This window comes from Diceros bicornis, chromosome 37 (genome assembly GCF_020826845.1).
Source record: "Diceros bicornis minor isolate mBicDic1 chromosome 37, mDicBic1.mat.cur, whole genome shotgun sequence".
NCBI classification, from domain to species: Eukaryota; Metazoa; Chordata; class Mammalia; order Perissodactyla; family Rhinocerotidae; genus Diceros; species Diceros bicornis.
Genome location: NC_080776.1, coordinates 8,459,128 through 8,485,384, shown reverse-complemented (window position 1 = coordinate 8,485,384; position 26,257 = coordinate 8,459,128). Strand labels below are relative to the sequence as shown.

Genomic DNA, 26,257 nt, shown 5'->3' with positions numbered 1-26,257 from the left:
CAGGTCTCCCATCTCCAGTGTTGGGGGATAAACTGCCGCTTTGCAACAGGAGGGAGTAAGGGTGGACTTCAGGGGTGTCCTCTGACTCGGGCAGGGGGAAGGGACTGGTGGCAGGGGGGTCATGTGGCCTGTTTCTAGTCCCCCTTTGGTACTGTGGGACCTTGAGCAAATCTCTTCCCCTCTCTGGGCTTTGGTTTCCTCATTTGTGAGATGAGAGGTTGGCGTTAGGAGAGTTCTGTCTTTCTAACCAGTGCTGAAATGCTTCAAGTCCACAGAGCTTTCTGAACAGAGAGGCTCCTGCTCTTGGGGCCACCGGAAGAGCCGTCCAGCATGGAGGCGGCAGCCCTCGAGAGTCTTAGGCATCTGCTGGGAAGCCAGCTGAGAAGCTGGAAAGGTCCCCTCCAGCCCTGGGATTGGCAAGTTCTTTGCCCAGTGACCGCTCCTCCAGGCAGCCCCGTTTCTGGAACAGAGCAGAGGGCCACAGCTGTCGGGGTGGAGCGGGCCAGCGTCTCCGGGTCTCGGTCCCAGTGACTCAGGTGGGGATGCGCTGGCAGATGGGAGCTAGCAAAGCAAGGGAGGGGACCGTGCAGACCCGCTGGTTCCCCACTGGCCACGCTCAGGGAGCAGAGTGGGAGTAAGTGATGTGCTGGGGGGCGGGTGCAGAGAAGAGTGAGTAACAGTTGTGAGTAATGGCCCAGCGTCTCTGCTGGGCAGGTGGCTCCTAGACTGCACAGCTGTCTGGGGCTCCGGAAATGCTCCCCGGGGCCCAGCCACTGAGTCACGCGGCCTGAGCGCCTCTGTCCCTGCCCTCCTTAGGAGCTGGGGGTCCAGGCCGCACGCCCTTGCCGCCTTGCCTCTCTGTGCCCCTCCGTGTCAGCCCCTCCCCCATCTATACCTCCACACCCGCTCAGTCCCTTCGCTGCCCTGTCTTGTCCTCTAGGCCCCCCGGGGGGCTGGCTTGGCTGAAGGAGGATAGATTTTGCAGCCTGACTGTCCTGGGTTTGAATCCCAGCTCAGCTGCTCACAGCTGTGTGACCTTGGGCAACTTCCTTTTTTCTCGCCTAGTTTCAGTGGCCCCATATGGCAAAAGGGAGCATTGCCTGTTGTCCGTGTTGTTGAAAGTATTAAACGTGAGACCGCGTCCGAAGTAGACAGTGCGTTGTAGGTATTCAGATAAGACGGTTATTCCACAAGCCCTAAGCTCTGTTTTCCTCTTCCTCACTACCTCCCCCCCTAAAATTCCTGCCCTCACGCCTTCATCCCGTAATTTTTAGGATGTTTATCCTCCTATCCGATCCGGCCCTGGTTGGTGCACTTGCCCTCGTGTTTCTGACACCTGCCACCCAGCTTCCATCATCAGGGTGCCTTACCCCCTGACCTCCTCTTCCAGAAGGATGGGCAGGGCTCAGGCGGGGCAGACGAGTCCAAGGGGAATTTGTGGCTTGCTCCGCCGCCGTGGGTGGGCAGGCTCCTGTGGGCACTTGGAAAGAACACCCTCGGAGATCTGGGTGAGCGTCCAGGCTTGCACCGCCCACCTCTGCTGGTTCTTGCGCTCCCCGCCCCCAGTCTGCCCACACGGGTTGTTTCCCCTCTGACTTCCTGAAATCAGCTGTGCTCAGGGCCACGCCGACTGCCCCTGTCAGTGGGTGTGTTGGTGGTGCTGCTGTGTTCCTGCCTGTGCGGCTGTGCTTGGCGTGGGGCCGGGAGCACCAGGCAGTGACTTTGCATCTGGAACTGGCAGTGGTCCTGCCTGTGCACTGTGTGTGCCTCGGGGCGTCTGAGCTGCGTGTATGCACCTCGGCGGTGTCCCTGGGTCAACGGGTCTCTATCTGATGTGGGCTCTCTCTCCTGGGTCTCTATCTGATGTGGGCTCTCTCTCCTGTCCGTTTAAAATCTGCCTGTGTTTCCCAAGCCAGACAGAGCCAGGTCTTCTGCCGGCCCTCCCTCCGCCCCTCCTTCCCTCCAGACCTGGTTTCAGATGCGTGCATCTCGGAGGTCCTCCCGGGGAACGAGGAAACATCGCGGGGGGGTGGATATGCGTCAGACGGAGCTGAACAATACCAGCGACAGCCAGGCCTCCGCTGGCCTTCAGTGCTGGCCATGCTTCAAGTCTCTGCTGCCGGCTAATTGGGAGCCAGAGGGGGCTTCCTGCCACTCGGCCACAGATGGATTTAAAGCAGCAGTGTGGAAGTGGGCTGCCCTGCCCTGGAGACCTCCCGCTTCTGGGGCTCCTGGTGCAGTCCGTCAGAGCAGATGGGGTTCCAGAACACCAGCCCGCGACGTGCACTAATTGTGCGGAGCCATCGCAGTGACCCCTCCTGTCTCTGCCGTCTGGGGTCCAGGGGTGTTCTGCCTGAGTGACTTTTCAGATAATTGAAGCTTAGGCCGCGGAAGAGTCAGAAAGCGCAGGGAAGAAAAAAAGCTGGATTTTTTGGATAGGAATCTTTTGCTCTGGATTATACTGTTCCAAGCTCTGAGTTATGGTCAATGGGACCTTAGCCATCACCTACCTCTTCTCGTTCTGTTCTGACTCCTCAGTTTCTTCTTCTGTGAAGTGGGCTCAGAGCAGACCCTCCCTTATGGGGTGGAAGTGAAGATTAGATGAGTTGAGACGCATAAAATCCTTAGAACGGGGCCTGGCCTGTAGTACGCACGGTACAACTCACTGCTCTATGAATGAAGATGCTTAGGCACCGAGAGGGCGGTAATTGCATCGTCTCAAGCAGAAGGGAGCTGATGGTCACCAAGGCTGTGCTGTTCCCGTCGTTTTTACTCACGTCAACTCAGTCCACTTTCTTTAGTGCTCCAACTGCTCTGCAAAGTGGGTCTCCTTACCCTCATTTCACAGACGAGGAAACTGAGACCCGGGGAGGTCCGATAAGGTCCCCGTAGCCGGTCTGTGGCAAACTGGTATTTGAGCCGTGCCTGTCTTTTTCTATCCTGCCTGTTGCCCTCTGGTTGGAAACTCATGGCCTGTTGGCCTCTTCAGGAATTTGGAAATAAGGCTCCACAAACAGAAGGTGTCATGATCTTTCAGAACCTGGTCCAGCTCCTGGGTTTGGTTAGATTCAGAGTGGTTTGGAGTCAGGTGATGAGACAAAATGACCTTTTGGGGTCTGGGGAACATGAAGGCTGCAGATGGGCTCCGAGGATTTGGAATTTTCTCCCGGGTGGTATAGGGTGGGGTTTGCTTTTCACCTCGTTCGTTCTTTTGGCAAGCGTTAAATCTTTAAAAAACGAGCTGGGTGGACATTGGGAAGGACTTCCCCAGTGGCAGCAGCATAGGGCAGCTAACGGACCTGAAGAACCCGCAAAAATTGAAGGCATTTCTTCAAATCCGAGATGTCTATTTTTGACATTTTAACGTTTCCGAAATTGGAATGTATCTTACAATTGAAGTGTACATTTCGGGTAGCATTTTCCCCCCTCCAAAGCTGTTATCCAGTGGATGGAGCCTCAGACAGTTGATGGCATCTTTGAGATTAGGAAGCCCGGCAGTAAAGCCCTGTGGTTGGCCAGGCGACATGCAGGTGTGGACGGGAGGGGGCTGGTCGGCCGCTCTCTTGGCCCGTGAGCAGACGCTGGTCTAGTTGAAGAAGGTGAGGGGACCCTCTGATGTTTGTGTGGGTTTGAGTGTGGCCCCCGTCCCGGAATTCTCGATTTGGCACCTGGCTCGGCCCCATCCTCTCCTCTACCACCCCTCCCCCAGCCTCCGCGGCATCCCAGGGCTGCTGGCGTGCCGCTCACCAGTTCCAGAGCCCTTTGGCTTCTTGGGTTTCCCCCCGCTCTCAGATTTTTTTCCCATGCATCCTTCCTGCCTTACTGTTCTAAGCACAGCTTAGGGTCAAAGACTTTTGTCCCTTAAAGTTCTCATCTAGGGACAGAAACCCTCGGTGGGGAGTGAGGGGGTGGGGTGGGCAGGCTCCCTCTGGGTGTAATTTCTGGAAAAACAGATGGACTTGAATCCCAGTGAAATAATAGCCCTCTTCATATCTCCATTACAGCGTTTACTGGGCTCTTTTATAATTCTCTGTTTACATGCCTGTCTCCCTCACTGGGCCACGAGTCACCCCCCGGGCCCAGTCATTCTTGTTCATCTTTGTCTCCCTGGCTGGGAACCTGGCACCGAGGGGCCCTCAGCCAGTGCTGAATGGAGGCATGGTCCTGCTTCCCATGCCCGGCCCTCCCCCTGCCCCCAGTTCCACTAGACCCTTGACCGCAGACCACAGCCCTTTCCTTGACCAGATTCTTCTAGGAACTTCCTAGAAGCTGTGTTTTCTGTGCTGGAGGCCGTGTGGCTCGACCCCCTGCTTCAGAACAATGGCCTTTCTCTAGGTGAGGAGGAAGGGATGGGCTTCTCCCTGCTCTTGGGATCTCAGGAGAAGGCAGCCCTCAAGTCTGCATTTCAAATGGCCTATTTAACACTGCCACTTGTATAAGAGAAGCCCTGCTTCCTCTGAGTCCTCCAGGCTGGGCCCCACAGCGCCATCCTACTTGTCCTCTCTCTTCTTACATCCCCTTGGAGCTCTCTCGGTAACCTCTCTCCCCTGCTCCCCGCCCAGCTCAGAGCCTGTTCCTACTTCTTTGGCAGCCGCCTGTTCCCACTTCGTTGGCAGCTACCTGTTCCAGGCTGGACTCTTGGCCTCCAGCCCTGCCCCTCGCCCATGCTCTCTCTCGTTGGCTCTAGAAGCATTGGCCTACTCCAGGGCCCTGCACGTTCGCCATGGCCTGGCTCTCCAGGCCATGCACTGCCTCTCTGACCTGCTTTCGCCATTTTGCCACGTACGCCCAACCGACTGGTCTGTTCTCTATTCTCCTACCCCTGACATCTCCCCCGCCCACAACCTCAGAGGCCGTGCCCTCCATGAAGTCTTCCTGTGCCCCCGATTCGGCCAGGTGGTGTGGTCCTGGGCAGAGCCAAGGCCTGGGGTGCCACCAGAGTGAAACTCTGGTTCTGGTCCTTCCTGGTTCTGTGACCTTGGGCTAAGCACGTGACCTCTCGGAGCCTCGTCTCCTCATCTGTAAAATGGGCTGATAACCCCTAACTCAGAGTGTATGATATGGAGCCAAAGCGAATCTGAAAGTGATTTTCCCTGGCTGGAGCACGGGCTTTGAGGAGGAGAGGTGAGAAATGGGCCTGAGAAGAGAGACGCAGCAGGTCCGCAGGGCCGTGAGGACCATATTAGGTCATTTGGACTCTGTCCCGTGGAGCTGCGGGCCGTGGAAGGGCTGTAGGCAGAGGAGAGACACGACTGGAGGTGCGTTTCAGACATGGTTCCCTGGCCGCCCAGTGGAGAGCAGAGTCGAGGGACACAACTGAGGGCAGGGAGACGTGTGTCAGGAGGCTGTGGCAATAATCTCTGTGATTAAGGACCCTGGGCAGGGGGTGGCTCAGAGAGATATTTAGAAGGAGGAATTGGCCAGGTTTGGTGGGAGGGAGGGGGAGGAGGAGTCCACGCGGACCCCCAGGCTTCTGGCTTAGCAGCCGGGGGGACTGGGGTCTCAGTGGCTGAGCTGGGGAGTCCAGGAGAAGGCAGGGTGGGGCAGGGCCGTGAGTCCAGGATGCTGGCCGGTGAGAAGCCCTGGGCCCGGCTGTGCCTTCTCTCCCCTGCTGGTGGTGCCCTGTGGCCCCGCGAGCCCCACCCTTGTTTTGTGGCTGTTGCCCGGCCCCTCTGGCACCCCTGGCTTGCTCTTTTATGCTCCCAGGGTCTGGCACATAGGCGCTTGGTGTGGGTTTGCTGAACTTGACTTCTCTGATTCTCCGGCTCACTAGGGTTTCCTCCTAAGAAGGCCAGCCTAGGGTGCAACCTCAGCCCTCCTGGAGTCACTGATTTTGGGGGTGGGTGGGTGTGGCCCCTGAGCTGGGGTCTCAGCTTGCGTTCTAGGGGTGGCAAGTCTTCAGAGAAGAAGTTCCGCAACCAGCAAGGCCTCTGGCCATCTCATGCCATCCTCCACAAGGGCTCAGAGGGGACCAGCTTTGGTGGGTGGGGCGCTCTGGTCCTGCAGCATGCTCTGCCAGGCCCAGCCCACCGCCTTTGCTGTTACCAGGGCCTTCTGGCTGCAGGCTGCCCTGAAACACCGCATTCCTCGGGACTCTAGAGTCGTGGGGCACGCCCGGCTCTCCCCTCCTGCAGGTCAGGGCCATGTGTGGGTGTGGCCAGGGGTCAGGGAGGTGTTTGCCGCAGAGAAACCGCCCTGTCTGGAGGGCCCCATCTTGAGTGTGTTGCACGGCCTAGAGGCTGGCACTGGGCTGAGGTGGCCAGTGAGGCCTGTGAGGCCTGAGAAGAGGGTCCGAGACAAGAGGGAGGACTGGGGAGAAGGGGGCCCTGCTGGAGCTTGGGGAGCAGGTTGATGGGTCTGTGGTCCAAGAGGCGTGTGGCCCAGAGGATTTCGGGTGCGGGGTGGGGCGAGGGGCCTGGGGGCAGTGCCCCGAGCTGGCCCTCCGGGACTCCCCTGTGTCTCATCGGCCCCGGGTTCTGAGTCAGAGCCTGTACTGGGTCTGGGGAAAGGCCCAGGCCCCCTCCCTGCCCCCAGCTGGCCCCCTGGCTTACGAGGGGACTCTGGGCTGGGACATGGCCTCCCCCCTCAGCTCGGGGTGTCCCTGTGAACAGGCCCCTTCTTGCCTCCAGGAGCTTGATGCAGTTCCTCTCCTGGTGCCGAAGAGAACTCTATATAAGGGAAGGAAAGAGCCAGGCAGGCTGCGAGCAAGCTCTGGGGAGGACAGGCGGCCTGGAGGGGAGAACACGGGCCTGGGAGGAAAAGGTGCTGGGGCAGTGGCCCCTCCCTCCAAGGACCCCCCTGCCCAGGGTCTGATGCTCAGCCTGCGAGGCCAGAGGCCAACGTCTTGGAGGCATGCTGGGGCTCTGCCCCTAGGGCCCCTGGCCTTGTCCTCTGCCCCCCTCATCCCCCGCCATCGCCATGGTGTTTGTTGAGCATCCCCAGGTCCTGAAGGGGGTGGTGCATGCTCGCCGTCCCCCTGGCTCCCAGGCCGTCCCTCGGTCCACTTGGCTGGCCCTCCCAGCCTGCCCTTGCCTGGCTCTCGGGGGCCGGCTGGGGCCTTCCTGATAGAGCCCGGTGGACTCGTAACATGAACTCTCACGTGCTGGGCTGTCCACGGATGGGGGCATCTGGCTCTTTCCTCCGTCACGGGGGGGCCAGGCTGGATCCCTCTGGGATCATTGTCTAGATTATTCTTGAGCCCTCTGGTGTCACCTCAGTGACCGGGGCTCAGAGGATGGCTGCGTCCTGGCCGCCGGTTCCCTGAGCGGGGTCCAGAGGGTGAGCGGCAGCAGGCAGAGCTGTGGCAAGGTTGACCCGCTCTGTGAAGGGGGGGAAGGGAAGTTGGGGGACCGTCCACCCCTGGGAGTGGGGGACTCATGCCTCCCAGGCTCTGGGTGTGGGAAGAGAAGTAGAGGCTGGAGGGGGTTTGTCTAGATGTCTGTTTTGTTGGGGTGGGGATGAGGGGCCCTAGGTTTTAGGGTGCCTGATGGCCCCTTGTCTTGGCTTTGTGGCTCCTCCTCCGCTTTTTCCTTCCACTCATTATTATTATTTGAAATTTTTGTTTTATGTTATTTTTTTTTGGTGAGGAAGATTGGCCCTGAGCTAACATCTGTGCCCATCTTGCTCTATTTTTTGTATGTGGGATGCCGTCACAGCATGGCTTGATGAGTGGTGTGTAGGTTCATACCACGCCCGGGATCCGAACCTGCAAACCCCGGGCCGCCGAAGCGGAGCGTGCGAACTTAACCACTACACCACTGGGCCGGCCCTGCCTCATTGTTATTCATGTTACTGCACGTCTCTTGCATGTCTCAACCTCCCCACCCTTCCCCTCTCCCTGGTCCTTCTCCTACTCAGGTGCCTTCAATGGCTCCCCAGTGCCAGCAGCCAAAAGTCTTACCTCCTTTGCTGGGCATTCAAAGTTGCCCATGGTCCAGCCTGGAAAGAGAGTTTGCAGCCAGCCTTCTTCCTTCATCTCCTTCAATATGCCCTGAAGTGCCCTCTCTTCCCCAGCCAAAGGGGGATCTTCTGACATGGGAAGCATTCTACCTCCACACCTTGTTCCTGTGACTATTTCCACCTGCGACGCCCTCTCCCCATCTCCACCTTTCAGAACCTTATCCGCGTACCTAGTGAGCTGCAGACTCTGAGCGAGGCTTCTCGATGACAGTGACCATTGTGCCTCCTGCCCTCGTGGGGCTTACATGGGAAGCGGGTGAGACATAGAGCAGGCAAACGAAGGCCATGCATCCTGGAGGCCTGGCTCAGGTGCCCCCTCCTCCGTGGAGCCTGCCCGAGACCCCTGACCGCCTTCAGTGCCCCCAGCCTCTGGCACCTCTGCCACAGTGAGTGCCTCATCTGGCCGTGGAGGCTGCGTGGCGTGCTGGGAAAAGTGGGTGTTGGAGTCAGGCAGGCCCAGGTGGCAGCCCTGGCACTGTCACTTGCTAGCCGTGCCATCTCCGATCTCACAAGATTGTTGAGGGGGCTGCCTGAGAGCCTGTAAGATGAGAATCCTAATAACCTACCTTGGGAGGTCATGACTGGAGGGATGTTATATACAGGTGCCTGGCACACAGTGTGCGTGCAGAGTATTTTAGCGACTGCCACTTCTGTTTCTGCCATTACTACTAGCTGTTCGACTTTGGGCAAGTTGCTTAACTTCTCTGAACCTATTTACCGCCAAAACTTGTCAAGAAGACTAAATAAAAGACTGTGTATAAAGCACCCCGCTCATTGATACACAGTAGGTGATCTGCAAACCCCAGTTTCTTTCCCTTCCACCTGCCTTGTTGTGTCATTCGGGGTGGGGGCCTGGAATTGTTGTGGCGGGGATGTGAAGTGGGTGTCAGCAACAACTTCTCTGGAAACAACCCGAGTGTCCGTTGATGGATGGATGGATGAACTCAATGTGGTGTATTCACACAGTGGAATAGTATTCAGCCTTGAAAAGGATGCAGCTCTGATTCCTGCTGCATCGTGAATGAGTCTTGAGACATGCCCAGTGTGTTAGTTTCCTAGGGCCGCCGTAACCAAATACCGCACACTGGGCTTCAGCAACAGAAATGTATTTTCTCACAATTCTGGAGGCTGGGTGTCCAAGATGAAGGGGCCGGCAGGGTTGGTTTCATCTGAGCCTCTCTCCTTGGTTTGGAGGCGGCCGCCTTCTCACTGTGTCCTCACGTGGTCCTCCCTCTGTGGGTCTTGGTCTCTTCTTATAAGGACACCAGTCATATGGGATTAGGGCCACCTTAATGGCCTCGTTTTAACTTAATCACCTCTTTAAAGGCCCCATCTCTGAATACAGCCGTATTCTGAGGTACTAGGGTCAGGACTTCTACATTTGAATTTTGGGGGATATAATTCAGCCCATAACACTAAGTGAAATAAGCCAGACACAAAAAGGCAAATACCATGTGATTGCTCTTCTATGCGGTGCCTCGAATAGGCAGATTCATAGAGACAGAAGGTAGATTTGAGGTTACCAGGGGCTGGGGGTGGGGGAATGGGGAGTCAGTGTTTAATGAATGTGGGGTCTCTGTTTGGGATGATGGAAAGGTTCTGAAATGAATAGTCGCGATGAGTGTACAGCATCGCAAATGTACTTCATGCCACTGAATTGTACACTTAGAAGTGGTTAAAATGGTAAATTTTATGGTATGTACATTTTACTGCAATAAAAAAAGGGACTAGTGGGAGATGGAAAAAAAAAAGAACTCTTCTGCTCAGGATTGTATGAAATGCTGGAGTCAGAGACTCAAGTGGTTCTGGTCTTGGCTGCAGGCCAGCTGTCCCATCCAGCCCCCAGGCCAGGCGCATGTGGGTGTGGGGGCCCCTTTGGAGCCATGGGCAGGCTTTGGAGTCTGGGGTTTTAGGAGGCTGAGACCTGAGGATGGGAGTGTCGCCCAGCTGGGGACCAGGTCCTGCCACTTGCCCGGCAGTGAGGTGAGGGGGCAGCTAGGCAGCTGCTGGGTTCTCTCTTGCTCTACAGCAGCAGCCTGGACCCCAGGGACCAAGACTTCACCTGTCGCTCGCTTCTTCCAGCCGATTGACCCCGGGCAAGTGTCATGACCTCTTGGAGCCTCCGTTTCTTCATCTGTGAAATGGGAGCAATATTACTTATTCTGTGGGTCTCAGAGAGACAGGCATATGCCTGGCGCACAGTAGGTGCTTACAAATGGCAGTGATTTTACCACTGGTGCTTATGGGTGCCTTCCTTCCTCAGGCCCTGAGTCTCTTGCATTCTTTCCACAAATGTTTAACGTGCACCTACTATGTGCTGGACCAGCGTGGTGATGGAGATGTGCCCCCTGCCTCATGCTGCTTGTTTTCTGGAGGGGGAAGCAGGTTACAGACGAGGAGACAAACACATCTATAATGACAAATTGCGATTAGGTCTGCGAAGGCAGAGCTGAGTGCAGGAGAGGGAATATCGTGTGCGTGTAACTTATGGGAGTCAGGGAGGGTCTCTCCAGGGTGGCGGCGTGGAAGCCAGAGCTGCAGGGATGGGAAGGACTCGGCTATGCAGACAGCTGGGTTGGGAGCGTCCCAGGCAGAGGGAACAGCATTGGCAGAGACTCTGAGGAAGAACAGAGCAAGGTGTGTTGGAAGGACAGAGAGGGGCCCACCCCTTGCCTGTGGCTTCGAGTCCTGCACAAGGGGATGGGCACAGAATGACAGTGGAGAGGCGGGCAGGGGCCCGGTCGTGCGGGGAGCTCCCCCCTGGGCTCCTGTCTGGTGCTTTAGACCCTCGCGTCCTGGGGGAATCTCCAAGGGTGTGCCCTGCTATTGGCATTGTGCCCAGGGACCTTTGAAGTTCAGAAAATGCTAGTGGGAGGGGGGCTGATGGATGCCAGGCATCGGCCCCGTGTGGGCCTGGTCACACTGGCCTCCTGCCACACCCCCAGCTCTCTGCCTCGCAGGCTCCGGAGCAGACTGCTCTGCTGCAGGGGCCTTGGGCAAATCGGTACCCTTTCTGTCCTTGGCTTCTCATCTGTGAGATGGGGGTAGTCAACAGTATCCACCCCAGGCAATTTCGATGGGGATCAAATGAGTCCAAGGAAGAGCTCAGGACGGTAACAGACACGGAGCTGCGCTCCGTAAGCTTTCTGTTGCTGTGGTCCTTTAAATGGCCCTGTGGAAATCAGTGTCTACAGGAGAGTCGGCGTAGCAGAGAGGCAGGAGCGCGACTCTGTCTGGCGCCAGGCTGCTGGGTTTACACCCTAGCTCCTCTGTTGGACGGCTTATTAACCTCTCTGTGCCTCAGTCTCCCCGTCCACGAAATGGGATGCTCGGGGTTGTTGGGAGAATTAAATGAGTTAATTTATGGAAAGTATGAACAACAGTCCCTGGCATATAGCAAGTGCACAGGGAGCCTTTGCTGCTCCATTTTTCAGAGTGGAAAGGTTGAGCATCAGCCCCCAGAGTGCAGATGGGTCACTGGAGGGGCACCAGGGGAAAGAGGCTTCCCCGAGGCCGACATCCTTGTCTGAGCCCTGGAATCCTGTGCTGCCAGCCCTGGGGAGGCGAATGGCTCACGGGCTGTCCTGGGAGCCCCTGTAGACACCCCAGAATCTGCCCCTTCTGCACAGGGAGGGTTCCTAGCTTGGGTCCCCAAGGAGCAGGGGGAGTGGTCACTGCTGACACCAGGAGTAAGAGGCCGTAGGGCATGGGCCCCGGAGTGGCAGGAGGCCCTGGCTCTCCCTGGCACATTCCAGGCTCCTGAGAGGGTGGCCAGGGGCCAGGGTGCCGGAGGGAAGGAGAGAGCCTTTTAAGGAAACATTTCTCTGCTTGAAAAAAAAAAGGAGAGAGACAAGAAACACTGAAACGCACAACAAAGTTAGTGGGCTGGCTGGCCCGCTGGCCTGGAATGCACAGCTGTGGGCGGCCGGCGGAGGAGGCCGCTGGGGGGCAGCAGGCCACGAGGGGGCACCAAGCATCAGACCCTCTGACTGGGGGTCCACAGCTGCCCCTCAGATCTACATCCTTAGGGGATGTGTCTGTCTCGGCAGACAGGGAAGGGAGCTGGGGTCCGGACCTCTGGGGCCCCATTCTTTCTACTGCCTTAGACTGGCGCTGGGAGAGAGGTCTGCCACTTGTCTTGGAGGTCGCCTGTCCCTTCTGTCCCTGCCTCAAAATGTGTCCATAGCCCCCTCCCTCACTTCCCCAATCCCCAGTCCTGAATGGAGACTAGAAACCCACCCTCTTGTAACGGAGGGGGTGGTGATGGCATGGATGGGACTTGCCCACGTCTGGGAGGCCGTGACAGCAGCCGCAGCATCCCCCAGCTTGTAGCTCGGTCCTGCATTCAGTTTCCCAGCCCTGCTCAGCTCCAGCTCCCAAGAAAGGAGCAGGGCAGGGCGCTATCCTGCGGATTGACGTGTTCCCACCCAGGGTCTGGGGGACCTATGGGTGACAGAGGGAGTGGGGAAAGGAGACACTGGGGGCCTGGCTCTGTGAGGTTGAAACCTACAAGCCCCAGATTGGGGTTTGGGGCTGTGGGGCGAGGGGAGATGGGGAGGAGGCCACTACTAGATGCAGGACTCCTGCCCTGAAGGTGCCTGGCAGGGACAACAGTGTCCCCATGGCTGAGACCTTGTCTCGTGGGCAGGGCAGGCAAGGCACCCTGCGGGCTGCAGCCACCTCCCGGACCGTCTCTTCCCTCCTGGTCTGTTCTCCTGGCACCCTCCACCCCACCCCTGCCCACTGATCAGCTGTGTGACCTTGGGCAAATTTTTAACCTCTCTGTGCCCCTTGTATCTCAACTGGAGGTATAATAGGACCTACCTTATTGGGTTGTTGAAAGGATTAAATGAATTAACAAGAGTAAAGCATTGGTAATAGTGCCTGTCATATAGTACATATTCAATAAGTGCTAGATATTGTTCCTGTTTTTTTTGACCTTATAGATGATTCTCCCAAGAGCCCTGGAGTAACAAGTACAGGGCGATAGATACGGAGGCTCAGCTCAGGCCTCTTTGCTGGAGCGTGAGTCGGGCAGGGAGGCTGCAGTATAACTAGATGCAGACTCCCAGCCTCTCCTCCCCTTCCAGAGCTCGGGGCACACGGTCCCGCAGGCGTTATCTTCTTCTAGGCTGGTGTGTCAAGCTGGGGGTCCTTTGGGCTGGTCAGACGACAGAATGGGATCAGGTGGAGGGAGGGCCTGGCTGAGGGTGGCCTCTCTGAACAGCCAGCTCCAGCCGGGCTGTGGGTTGTCCCCATCACTGCTCCACTGGGGTGGCGGCTGGGGCAGGGAGGCAGCCACCCCAGCGGCCATCCATAGCTTGTGCCCAGACACCCTCATGTCCCAGGGAGAGCCTCCCCCTCCGTCCCCTCTGTGGGCCCCCTGCCTGGTGCTCGGGTCGGGAATTGGAGCCAAGATTGAGGTATGAGCTCCAAGAAAAACGTGTCCCAGCTAGAAATGAGGAACACTTTGAGTCTCTGATAAAGGCCCCTGCTAATTGTCAGGGCAGTGGTTTGGCTGCCCAGCCGGGGGGGAAGAGGATGTTATCTCAGGATAGGGAGCCATCCAGCCCTCCACCCTCCTGCTCTGTCTGGAGGCCCAGGTTGCCCCCCGGACCCCCATCAGAGAGGAGGATGAGGGTGATGAGTAAAATAATAGCTCGCCCGTGGAGGGTGCTTTGCCCCTCAAGGCCTGCCACATGTATTAGCAATGTGGGCAGCTTTCTCTGGAAGGGCAGGGGCCCTTCACTAACCTGTTTCCCACGCGCTCTGGGAAATTCTGCCAGCTGTCTGCAGCTCTGACCTTCGGGCCAGATACCTTGGCATTGGGGAGAACGGAGAAGATGACTTTTCCTTTTCTAGAGGTCTTAAACACGTTTTGAAAAAATTTAAAACCAATCTTACCATATTGTAGAAAACTTAGAACATAGAGCGAAAAAAAAAAATCCTTATTCTTTTCACCTTTCAACCTACTGTTGTTAAAATCCTGGTGTGTTGACCTCCGGTCTTTCAGCGTCTGCCTATTTTTTACAGAATTTAAGAACTGTGCTGTGTGTTTCATTTTTGCCTTCTGCTGCTCCCCTCCCCTTGGAGCATTGTTGCCTAAGCATTTTTCCACGTTGCTGCATTGTCTGTCAGCCCAGTCTCAGACTGGAGGGTGTCAATGCATTGGGTTGAGGGAAGGGGTGTCTGGATGGAGGTGGGGGCCGTGGAAGGATCTTGGGAGGCCCTGGTTTTCTGTGGGGATGAAAGATGCTGACCTGGCCCTTTCTCTGTTCCTCCCACAGGTGGCTGCCCCCTGCATTCCTCCATCCAGCCATGAACTGGCGGTGAGTGACAGTCCCTGCCCTCCCAGCCCCTCCTCCCCTCTTTCCTTGGCTACCCGGCTACAGCTTACTTTAGACCCAGCATGCTGGTAGCCCCCACGGGTGCTGGGCCATTAGGTGAGGAGGAGGAGGGGGCCTCGTCCTGAGGCTGCAGCTGGACTGGAAGGAAATGAGTCATGAGGTCCCTTCTGATGAGAGGCAGGGCCTCTTATTTCAATCTGGAGACTTAAGTCCTTGGAACAACCCATAAAAGGGCATCTCGAGTGTCTCGAGGCCTGGCCAGGTGCCTGTTGTCCTGGGCTCGCAGGACCAGGGGGGCGGCATCTCCTTCCCCCCGCCTGGCCCCGGGTCAGGTGCCCCTGGGCTGGAGGCGGGGGATGGACGGCCTGACCTCAGCGCTCATCCACCTGGGCTCACAGTCAGGTGGCCTGTTCCACCTCCGAGGCCCCTGGCTGAGTCTGCTTTGTACTCTCTCTCCATGTCCCTCTCTCCTGCCTCCCTCCCCCAGTCAGGCTTCCAGAAAAGCACGGACAGGGGCAGGACTCTTGTGAGTTGTCCTCCTGCCTCTCCTCCTTCAGAGGCCCCTCCTGCTCCCCGCCCACCGGTTTGGAGGCAGGCAGGGCCCTGGAGGCTGGAGGGGAGGGGGTCTGCACACGTGCAGGTGCTGCGTGAGTGCGTGTGTGCATGAGTGCGTGTGTGCGTGTGTGGGCTGGGCCCCTGTGGGCACAGTCCAATCGGCGGGTGCAGAGGTGCCTGTGATGACGCTGATGGGGGTGGGCGTCTGGAGGAGGGGCCAGGGTGTCATGGGGCCCGGGCAGTTGCAGGTGTGTGCACACCTGTGTGGTGGCTTCCTCGAAGCCACCTGGCATGCTGGAATCTCAGTTGGGCCCCCTGCTCTCCTGCTCTCCTGCTCTCCTTCAACATCCCTTTGCTGTGTGACAATGGGCCCGTCCTGCCCTCTTTCTGGACCTCAGTTTCCCTTTCCGTCAAAGAGAGGGGTCGCACTGGATGCTCCCGGGGCCTTCTCAGGGCTGATAAGTGTCCCTTCCATTTAGCGTCGTGGGCGGAATGAGATAAAGTATGGAAAGTACTGGTGACATAGACCCCCCGTGGACCGGAGCCTGTGGCCGCTCTCTCTGAGCTGTTTCCTTTCTTTGCAGGGGCCCCTCCTCCCTGGTCTCCTGGGCTCCGACCCTTCTGGGCCCAGCTCTGCCCAGCTGTGCCGCTCCAGATGTGGGGTGTTATTCTCACGGAGCCCAGAGGAAGGTCATCTGACAGCGGCGGGGGGTGCCGCGGGGATGGGACCGGAGTGCAGGCCTGGCTTGGAGCTGCCGTGAGAAATCTCCGGGATGATGGAGGGACAGCGGGGAGGGTGGGTGGGCGGGGGTGAGGAGGGGTGAGCGTCCGTCTCATCGTTCCAACCCCACTGCCCCCTCGCCGCTGGGAACAGGCTGTCCTTGGCTGGTCTAGGTCGGCTGGGGGGGCCGGGGTTTAGGAGCTCCAGGCAGAAGCCTGGGACTCTCGTGAGCTCTGTTTACATGAGGAGGGGTCAGAGGTCGGGACGAGAGGGAATAGGCTGGCATTCCAGTTGGAGGAGTCCTGCCCGTGCGAGGTCCTGGACGCTTCCCGTCTCTGGGACGCGCCCCACCTCTGCAGGGGGCTCTGACCTTCACAGGTGTTGGATCAGCCACCCCGTGGTGGAGGTTGTGCACAGAGGTCCCCCACCCGAGGCAGAACCTGCCCCCCAGCTGTGGTCCAGAGCGAGGGAGTTAGGCTGCTTCTCTCTGGATCCGGCTCCCCTATCCCTGGCTGTGTGACCTTGGACACATTGCTTAACCTCTCTGGACTGCAGTTTCCCCTCTTCAGGTTGGGAATTAGTAATAGTACCTACCCTGTAACGTTGTCAAGAGAATAAAAAGAGCAAATTAACCCGTTTAATTATTCTGTATTCATAACTCTCCAATGGCTGCCCACCTCACTTGGAGTAAAAGGCCGAGGTTCTTCCGTGGGCCTGCACAACCTTACAGGACAGGTTTCCTCTCTGACCTCATCTCCTTCTAGAAGCTCTCTCCCTTCCTCACGCTGCTCCAGCCACCTGGTCTTCTTGCTGGTCCTTGAACATACCAGGCACGATGCTGCCTCAGGGCCTTTGCACTTGCTGTTCCCTCTGCCTGGAACGCTCTTCCTGCAGATACCTGCAAGGCTGCTTTCCTCCTCCCACTCTTACTCAAGTGTCAGTATTTCCCTTCCCCCAGTGACCCCATCTCCCTTCTCTGCTTTCTTTGCCCCTCAGCACAGATCACCGTCTGATATGCTACGCCTTTACTTACATATCTTGTTTAAGAGGCTGCCCCCAGGCCAGCATGTAAACTCCATGCTGAGAAGGGATTTTTATCTGTTTATTGCTGTATCCCCACTGTCTGGGACACAGTAGGTACTCAATACGTGTTTATTGAGTGGCTGGAAGAAAGGCCTTCTGCCGGATGCATGGTGCAGAAATAGAAAGGACCGCGTTCCTCTTACTCCCTGGCTCGCTGACGGGCGGTGGGGGTCTGCGGGGGGCCGGCCTCCAGCTGGAAGCTCTACTGTCCCAGGGAGTGGGACAGTGGCCCAGGGGAAGCCGGGAGAAAGTCTGGCTTCCCCAGAGCACTCAGCACCTGTTTCCTCACGGTGGCAGGCGAGGCGGGCGAGGCGGGCGCTCCAAGCAGGTTCACGCGAGGAGGAAAGGGCGTCTGCGTCTCTCCTTCCTGTTCCATCTGCCGCCTGCCCTTCAGCTCCGCAGGCCTGGGGGCCGCCTCCCTGGCCCCTCCCCCTGGCCTCACACTATCTATCTCTCTGTTTGTCCAGTTTTCTCCGTGTCCCCACCCCTCCCTCTGGCCTTCTCACCCCATCTTGCTTAAATCCTGTTCCCCTGGGGTCGGGGCCCCTCATCCCGGGGCACAGGATTTCTGCCCAGCCTCTGGGCTCTTGCCGGCCAACACACTTTCCAGCCTGTGCCAGGCCAGCCAGGGCAAAGTGGCTTAATCTTCAACCCGTGTTTTCATCTTACTCAACAGACGTTGCCCAAGGCCTTGGGTGGAAGGGTCCTAGGGTCACCTTCCTCCTGTGGGGTCCCCTGGCGGGGGGCAGGATGGAGCGGGGAGAGGGCTTGTTGGCCACGGCCGCTCCTGATCCTTGGAAAGAGCTGAAGCAGCTTTTCTCAACTTCTGAAAAATGAGAGTCGAAAGGAATTTCCCGAGGGTGCTAGCCAAGTGGAGTGGCCCCCGAGGTCGGCCGGACGTTGAGCCCTTCTGCGCACGCGGCCTGGCACCCGGGAGACCTGGGCTGGGGAGCAACGTGTGGACACTGCTCCCCGTCCACGGGCCAGCCTCGTGGCCGGTGCTGCAGCGTCCTTGTGGAACAGTCGGAGGTGGGTGGGGGGTCTTTGGGGGAGGAGGTGAATGGGCAACGGGATGGCCAGGCTGCTTAGGGAAAAGTTAACCCTTGTGTGGAACTTTCTATTTGCTGACATTGTTCTGAAAGCTGTGCAAAAATGAACTTCTCTATTCTTCACAACGACGCAGTGAGGGAGGGGCTGTGATTACACCAACTTCACAGATGAAGAACTGAGGCTTAAGGCCACAGAGCTATTCAGAGGGGGACCTGGGATTCCAACTCAGCAGTCGGGCACCATCGTCCACCCTCGTAACCATCGATGATGGCAAACGTCACTGTCACTTGCACAGCCCCTGTGGTTTCCGAAGCCCTTCCCCTGACACTGGGCCACTCAGAGCCCACGCTGACTTGTGTGGAGGTCTGGGCAGGTGGCGCTGGGTTGGCGGGAGGAGCACGTCGTGCAGAGGAGCAGCCAGGGCTCAGAAGAGGCGGGTGACTGGTTCATGGCCGCACAGCAGTGGGGCTGGGTCAGGAGAGGGGTGGTGGGTGCCCGGTTCTGCGGTCTCTCTGGATATCCTCAGTGCTTGCTGCTGATGTCAGTATTGATGCAGCCAGGTGGACTTCTCCCGGACTTCTTCTAAACAGCGCCAACCACGAGTCCACCTAGCCAGCTTCTCTGTTTGCTGGTGGGCCTGGGACTTAGAGGAGGGTCTGTCCTCCATCTGCCTGCATCCATCCTACCAGCAAATGTCTCTGAGGGCCTCCCTGTGCCGGGCACTGTTCTAATGCTGGGGCTGCCAGGCCTTCCAGAAGGCAGGTTGGGATGGAGTAGGCACGGAGCCACAGAGAACTTGAGATCCATCTAGTCCATTCCTGCTCTTTTTCAGGTAAGGAAACTGAGGCCTTGGGAGTTTTTTTTTTTTTTTTGACTCATTTTTTTTTTTTTAAATTGTGGTAAAATACACGTAACATGAAATTGACCATTTTAACCATTCTTTGAGTGCAGTCAGTGGTGTTAAGTACATTCACGTCATTGTGTAACTGTCACCCATCTATCTCCAGAACCTTTTCATCTTGTAAAATGAAAAATTCTGTACCCATTAAACAATAACTCCCCATTCCCCCCACTCCCTGGCAACCACCATCCTATTTTCTCTCTCTACGAATTTGATGACTCTAAGTATCTCATACAATATTTGTCCTTTTGTGACTGGCTTATTTCACTCAGCATAATGTCCTCAAGGGTCATCCATGTTGTAGCACGTATCAACATTTCCTTCCTTTTTAAGACTGAATAATATTGCATCGTATGGATGTACCACACTTTGCTTATCCATTCATCTGTCAGTGGACACTTGGGTTACTTCCACATTTTGGCTATTGTGAATGCTGCTGCTATGAACATGGGTGTATAAATATGTCTTTGAACCTCTGATTTCAGTTCTTTTTGGTATATACCCAGAAGTGGGATTGCTGGATTATACAGTAATTCTATTTTTGATTTTTTTTTTTGAGGAACCACCATACTGTTTTCCACAGTGGCTATACCATTTTATATTCCAACCCATAGTGCACAAAGGTTCTGATTTCTCCACATCCTGGCCAGAACTCTTTCTTTTCTGTTTTTTTGATAGTAGCCATCCTAATTGGCGTGAGGTCGTGGCCATGAGATTTTGAAATGACTTTCCCAGGGCGTCCCAGTGTCAGGTCTGGGGCCAGAAGGCACCAGGCTGCCTTGGGGAAGAAGAGAAGGGTGTGATGTTCACTGGTCCGGAGGAGCGTGGAGCCCCGCCCCCTGATGCCGCCATCTTGCTCTCCATCAAGGAGAGCGGCTAGTAGTCTCTTCGGTTAGTTGGAACTCAAGGCCCTGGTGAATTTCCTGCTGGGGCGCTGAGTGGGCCGTGGCGGCCATCTCTGCAGTTCCTGGAAAATGGAGCAATGCCAGGAGAGATGAGCCTGAGAGAGCCCTGATTTTCAAAGGAGAGGGCAAACTCTGGGCGTTCTGTTCCAAAGAGGATTCTGAAGGGGAATCCCAGACTGGCAAGGGAGGTCAGAAATCCCACTTTGTGCAACGCCTGAGGCTGCTTAGTCTGCAGAGGGAAAATATGGGGCAGGCGCAGAATGGGGGTGAGAATGTTTGAAGGACAAATTGGCTTATTTTCTCTGAAGTAGAATGTGGTAGATGGAGGTTCTTAAGAAGAAGAGGAGATTTGAGTGTAAAGAAAGGCTTTCTAGCGTCTCAAATGGGCCAGAGGTTCTGCCTGGGGGACCCGACATCTGTCATGGGAACACATACTCACCGACACCTGTTAGGGCGGGTGCTGATGGCAGGTTCCCTCCCTGGGGGGGGCGCAGGTGGCAGTCCTCGTGGCCCACTGAGGTCCTGAGCTTGGGCTGGGCTGTGAAGGGACGTGGGCCTGGAGGTCAGGTCATCCCCTGGGACCCCCACTGGGAGAGGCCCAAGTCGGCTGAAGGGCCCTGCCCTGGGGGAACCTGTTCAGTGGGGACGAGAGAGAAAATATTGTGGAAACCAATTAGTGACCGACTCGGGGGGTCCGACCAGAAGTAGCCTTGGGGTCCAGGGAAGGAAACAATCATTTGTGCTGTGATGGTTGAGGAAGTCCGCCTCCTGTTCCAAGACCAGTTTAGTAAGATTTGAGCAAATGGAAGAGAGGAGGGAAGAAGGTGGCAGGGCTGAAACAGAGCCGGTAGAGCCTTGGTGCAAATTCCCAAGCCTTACTGGGGCCGGGGCAAATCCAGTATAAATATTTTTGGCCAGTGTGTCGTTGCTGGGGGTTGAGGGGGCCAGGCAATCTTGTCTCACCTGGGCCGGAACACATCCTTGGTGGCCCCAGCTGGGCTGCTGGTGGGAACAGCGTGAGTGCGGGAATGGAATGGTGGGCAGTGAGATGTGAGCAGAGGCTGCAGACAGAGGAGAGAGGGGAAGGCAGTGGAGTCTGCCCCAGGAGGAAGGGGCCAGGGAAGGGAGGAGTCCAAAAGCCAGGCTGGGGAACTTGAACTTGATGAGTCGAGCACTAAGGGCCATTACGGGTGCTTGAGTGGGGAAGTGGCCCAAAGCAGGATTTGAGAGCCCGGACTCTGCTGCCAGCTGTGGGGTGTGGCCCGGCGGTGACGGGGCTGCTGGGAGGAGGGCTGGGTACACAGGCGAGGCTGGTGCAGGTGTTCAGTGTGGGGTGGAGAGGATTTGAGCAAGGGTAGCCAGAAGGGCGTGCCCTGGCTGAGGGGGGCGGAGCAGCATCCAAGGGGGAGCGTGGCAGGAGGGGGCACGAGATATTCCAGCCTGGCCCCGGGCCAGCCAGGTGAGCGCGTGCGGGCCGGTTGGGGGTGTCTGCAGTTGCTCAGCCTCAGCCAGGAGTTGAGTGCTGAGTCCCTTGGGGTGAATTGGGGGCCGGGCTGAGAACAGGAGTGGGCTTGCCCAGGCCCCTCCCCGGGGGGTGCGGGAAGATCAGGCGTCACATTCCACTTAGTCACTTGCAGCCTGTTCTTCATCTCTGGTGGCCTCGGCCTGCCCGGGAGAGGATGTGGCCCCTGGAGCAACTTCACTCGCGGGACCCAGGCCGCCAGCTGCCCGCCCACCCTGTACGGGCCCAGCCCTCCCTCCAGCCCTTTGCCCTCCGTGCTGATGCCCCTTCCCAGGATGGAGGCAAATAACGCGGGGCGAGGGGTGAATGCCGGCTTTGAGGGGCAGGCCTGAGCTTGAATGGAGCAGGCCGACCTCCCCGGAAACTGTTTCCTCGTTTGCCAAGAGGAGTTCCGAGTGCTCCTTCTGCGGCTGCTGGTTACCATCACACTGATGGGCCCCCCGGAGGGGCCGTGGGGTCTGTCATGTGCCATCCCTGCCACGCCCCTCTAAGTGCCCCGTCAGTGGCGCTTCCCTGCTCTTCCCGTCTGCTTTCAGCCCCTCCCTCCATCTGCTCAGGGTTCTATTTTTGGAACAAGTGAGCCTGGAATAACTTGCTCCGGGTCCTGGGGCCCGAGGACGTTCCGGCCCCACCAGCCCTGCAGCCAGCTCCCCTCCCCTCCTGCTAGGCGGCTCGGCCCGTGACCTCACAGTTCTTGGAGATGGCAGTAGATGTGATGTCATGGGGTCTTTTGTGGCCCGAAAAACTGCCCAGATTCCAGGCCTCCCAGGGGGCAAGAGTGGGGAGGCCTGGAGGGGGAAGGGGGGAGGGTGTGAGGAATTTCTGGACGGAATGTTCCTCCGGAGGCTGAGTCCGCATTCTGCGCCAGCCCCCCTCCCCCCAGCCCCGGGCTTGGGCACCTCCCCCCACCGGCTATGGCCCTTTGCCTTTTCCTTCCTCCAAAACAGCAGCCCACAGATACATTTTTTCCCAGCCCACCCTCCCTGCAGGCCACCGACGTGTCCCACTGCCCGAACCTCCCAGCAGCCATTCCCACCACCCCCCAGCCTCTGCAGGATGGCCTCTCCTAGGCCCACATGGTTGGGGGTGGGTTCATGCATGCATGGAGAGGGCATGCATGTCTTTTTTTGGAAAAAAATTGAGGAAAGGATGTGTAGCTTCCCTTATCCACCCTGTGGTTCACAACCCCTCACATTCAGGAAGTTCTCTCTGATGTCTGATCTCAGTCTCTCCTGCTGCAGCCCGTTTCCTCCTCTTCCTATGGAAGTGTAGTGAAGAAGTCTCTTCCTCCTGAGGACCTGAGACAATTAGTCTTGAAGTCGCAGAAAACTTGTTCCCAACAGGAGGGCAGTTGATTAAGAATAAGAGAGACTGAATGAAGACCGTCTCCAGGAGAGGAGACAGAGCACAAAGGGATGAAAGGATCAGGGTTCAGATCCCAGCTCTCCTACCTGCTGGCTGGGTAACCTTGGGCAAGTTATTTCATCTCTCAGACCCTCAGTCTCCTCAGCTATAAAATGGGGTAGTGCTTACCTTGTGAGCATTGGTTGTGAGGGTTGAGGATCCTGAAGGCAAGAGCTTAATACCCTGCCCAGGGCACCATTAGCCCCTAAGGAGTAATTGTTGTCATCGTGTTGACATTATGGAGAGGTATCTCCCGACCAGGGCGGGGAAGAGGTAAGGCAGGTGAGGCACCTAGGGGGCAATGTGAGGGGGCGTTGCTCTCGGGGTTTGCACGTACAGTTTCAGCACCCTGAGAGGGAATGCCTCCCCAAATTTCCTGCCCTAAGCGCCTCACCCTCGTCCCTGCCCTGCTTCAGTCTCCCGGGTTTGAGACCCCAGAGCAGAGTCGTCCACGATGAGCAAGGCTTGGCTGCCAAGTGACACTAGATCGAAACCCTGCCCCCTGCTCACCGGCTGGATTCCGGTTGTCCTGCTTGGGGGCAGGCGGGGTCCTGCAAGACCCCCAGTGGGGCTGTGAGTCAACTGCCCTCAGCTTTGGGGAGCCCGGGTCCTTAAGATCCAGGTTTGGTCCTGGGACTGGGCAGTGGGTGGGGCCAGATGGGGGGTGCCAGCCCTGTCCGCGCTCCCTCTGCTGTATCCTCTGCAGCTGAGCCTGACGGGGAAGGAGGGGAGGAGCCTGCAGCGAGGCACCCGGCTAACCCTGCCCACAGGCTGGCTGAGGCCTGGGGCGAGGGGCCGCCAGGTGAGCTCAACAGGGGGCTTTTCAAGACCCGGTCACCAGCCCCAGTCCTGCCATGAACCTCATTGTGAAAGGCCGGGCGAGTCATACCTCTGTGCACCTCAGTTTCCCCATCTGTGAAGAACATCAGAGCTGATGTTCTGAGGAGCGGTGTGCAAGGACGGTGTGTGTGTGTGTGTTTGTGTGTGGTGGGTGTAGGAAGGTCCTGACCAAAATCTAAGGAAAGATGGAGATCAGGGGCTGTGGTTCCAGCGGGTCCCTGGAGGTCCAGCTGTATTGTCAATGATCAGCATGGTTGGGGGGCCCGGGAAGGGGTGAGGGGCTCTCTTGGTTAATTCACTCACTAGATATTTTCTGAGGGCCTGCGGTGTGTTACGCACAGCTCTAGGCTCTAGGGGTCATGGGAACTTACATTTTAGTGGGAGAGGCAGAAACTAAATGAGATAAGTGAGTAACATATATAGTGTGTTGGGGAGTGATCAGTTCTAAGAAGAAAAATAAACCAGGGAAAGTGTGTGTGTGCGCGTGTGTCTGCATGCTGAAGGTAGGGTGACAGCCGAGGTCTGGTGGGTCTGCCAGCCATTGGATTTCTGGGCCTGCTGCCTCGGGAGGCCACAGCTCAGGGTGGCCTAGGGGCTTCCCTGTAGCAAACCCAAGCCCCCCTACAGGGCCTGGGGCCGGGGCGGCCTCACGGGGGACCCTGCCCTCCTGTTCCCAGTCCCTTGGCTCTTTCAATTCCCAGTAGCCCTGGGAGCTGGCAGCGCCTGGGAAACAGAGAGGCAGGACTTCAGTCCCGGGAGATTGGGGTGGAGGGGCGGGGTGGGGAGCCTGCTGGGCCATGTTTGCAAACACTGCAGTGGGGTTCAGGTCAGGAGAGGTTTTTGGAAATTTTTAGCTCCTCAGAAAGCATCTCGACCAGTAAGTTGGAGGCGTCCGATGGCTGGCCTGTGGCCGGCCTCCAGCTGGCCCCGGGGGAGGGTGGGGGCAGAGGGGCTGGTGCTCAGCTGATGCTGGCAGGAGGCAAGCTTCTCTTGACTGCTGAGGCCCGTGGTTTCTAATATTGATTCCGGCTCCCTGGGCTGCACTGTGCCAGACCCAGGAGGGGTGGGGCGGGAGGGTCAAGGTGGGGCAGGGCTGGCCAGGAGACGGCCTGGGCCTTGGGAGTGGGCAGGGCGGAGATGATAAAGAATGGCAACATTTATCGAGAGCTTCCTAAGTCCCAGGCCCTGTTCTAAGTGCTCTATGTGCCTGTCTCCTTGGAGTCTCTCAAAATCGCGCCACAGGCCTGTGGCCGAGCGGCCGGCCGGTGGCCTGCTTGAGGTCGCACAGTTCCTGGTAGGGAGAGTCAGGACACGGCCGGTGGTTGCTGCCGGTGCTGGTCGCTTAGACCAGTGGTTTTCAGTGTCATCCCCGGACCTGGACACCTGTTAGAAATGCACGCTCTCGGGTCCCACTGTGGGTCTCCTGGAGCAGACCCCCCAGGGGGGCCCGGCCGCCTGTGTGTCACCAGCCCTGCAGGTGATTCTGGGGCACACTCTGCTCTGCCGAGAGTCGGGGTCTCCTAGGAGGCTGGGCCAGGGGTGGGTCCTTTGTCTCCAGCTTCCCCATCCCACCCATTTCTGTCCTTCCTGAACCCCGCTGTCTAGGGGTGCTGGTTAAGCAGACTGTTGAGAGTGAGGACTTGGGAGTTGGGAGATCTGGGTTCGAATCTCAGTTCTGCTGCGTAGACTCTGCACTAGAAGGTCCCTGTGATCTGCCCTGCAGGAGCCCTCCTCCCCACGGAGACCAGAGCCGCTCAGAGAGGAGGCGGTTGGGCCATCCTGCCCAGCCCATGGGCTCCATGGGGGCGTCACAGAGCCCTGGACCAGCGGAGGCAGGCGGGGGTCAGAGGGCGGGGGTGGCTGGCGCTGTGGTGGAGGACTCCCCTGGGTGGGGCCGGGGGGGTGGTTGGAGGCTGAGGGGGGAACCTGGTCCCGATGAGCGGCGGCTCCTGGAGCTCAGTCTGGGGCAGAGATCCCTGGGGATTTCCTGGTGGGCTCATCTGCCCCCTGCCCAGTGGCCTACCGCTCAGAAGTGGGGGCTCCGGAAGGTGGCTGGATGAGGATTGGGACTGGGCTGGGAGGGGACAGAGTGTGGCCTCTTTATTCCTCCTCCAGACCATCCTCAGACTCCAAGGGGGCCGACCTGGGGGCTGGCTGAGCTGCCTCACCGCCTCCTACCCCATTCCTGGACCTCATCCTCCCTCAACCGTCCCGACTGCCTTGGCCCTAAGCTACTCAGGAGGTTTCATCCCCTGGAAGGAAGTTTTGGCCTCAGCCTCCCGTCTTCCAGGATGCAGGGGTAAAGGCTGGGCTGTTTCCAGAAAGAGCTCTCCTGCCTTCTGCTCAGCGCCTCTCTTCCTCTGTGCCATCTTGGCGCAGTTCTCCTCCCAGATGCTAGAACCTTTCAGAGGCCATTCTGTCCATCCCCCTGTCTTCACACCTGAACAGCTCACCCCTCAGGTGCAGGGATGGGATTGGGGCAGGTGCTTCCTGTTCTTACCCTGGTCCATGCTCATCTCAGCAAAGATGTTAGCCTTGACAGTCGTGCTCGTGTCCTTCTGCGTGACTCCAGGGCCCCTCTGATCACCTCACTCAGTTCGGAACGGAGCCCTAGTGACTGCGGTCGGGACGTGGACCTGGAACGGGAAGTTTCTCTCCTGTTATGGGGAGGTCCGAGGAGCCCCCTTCTTGGGATGCTTTTAGCAGGAAGCACCTCTGTTGGTCTGGGCAGGGGAAGGATGGCACGGGGTGAGGGACGGGATCAGACCCCAGGTGTTTATTGATGACCCGCTGTGCATGAATCACAGTCCCTGGCAGGAGGGATGTGGGAACCGAGTTGGTAAAACTGCTGCTTTGAATTTGTTTTGGAGGCAGGTGGGAGAAAAATTACAAATAAAATAATAGTTGAGGAACAAGACATATACCCACGATGAGAATGAGACTGTTTATATGCGAAAGACCAGATAAGTA

At 57.7% G+C, this 26,257-nt stretch overlaps 1 protein-coding gene across 1 annotated transcript in view; it reads left to right on the top strand.

Annotated features, from left to right (window-relative positions):
• TNS1 (tensin 1) overlaps positions 1–26,257 on the top strand; it is a 167,622-nt gene that overhangs the window by 41,428 nt on the left and 99,937 nt on the right. Inside the window, exon 2 of the mRNA XM_058532966.1 lies at positions 14,247–14,288. The gene's annotated coding sequence lies outside the window, so the exon portion shown is untranslated. The remainder of the gene's footprint in view (positions 1–14,246; positions 14,289–26,257) is intronic.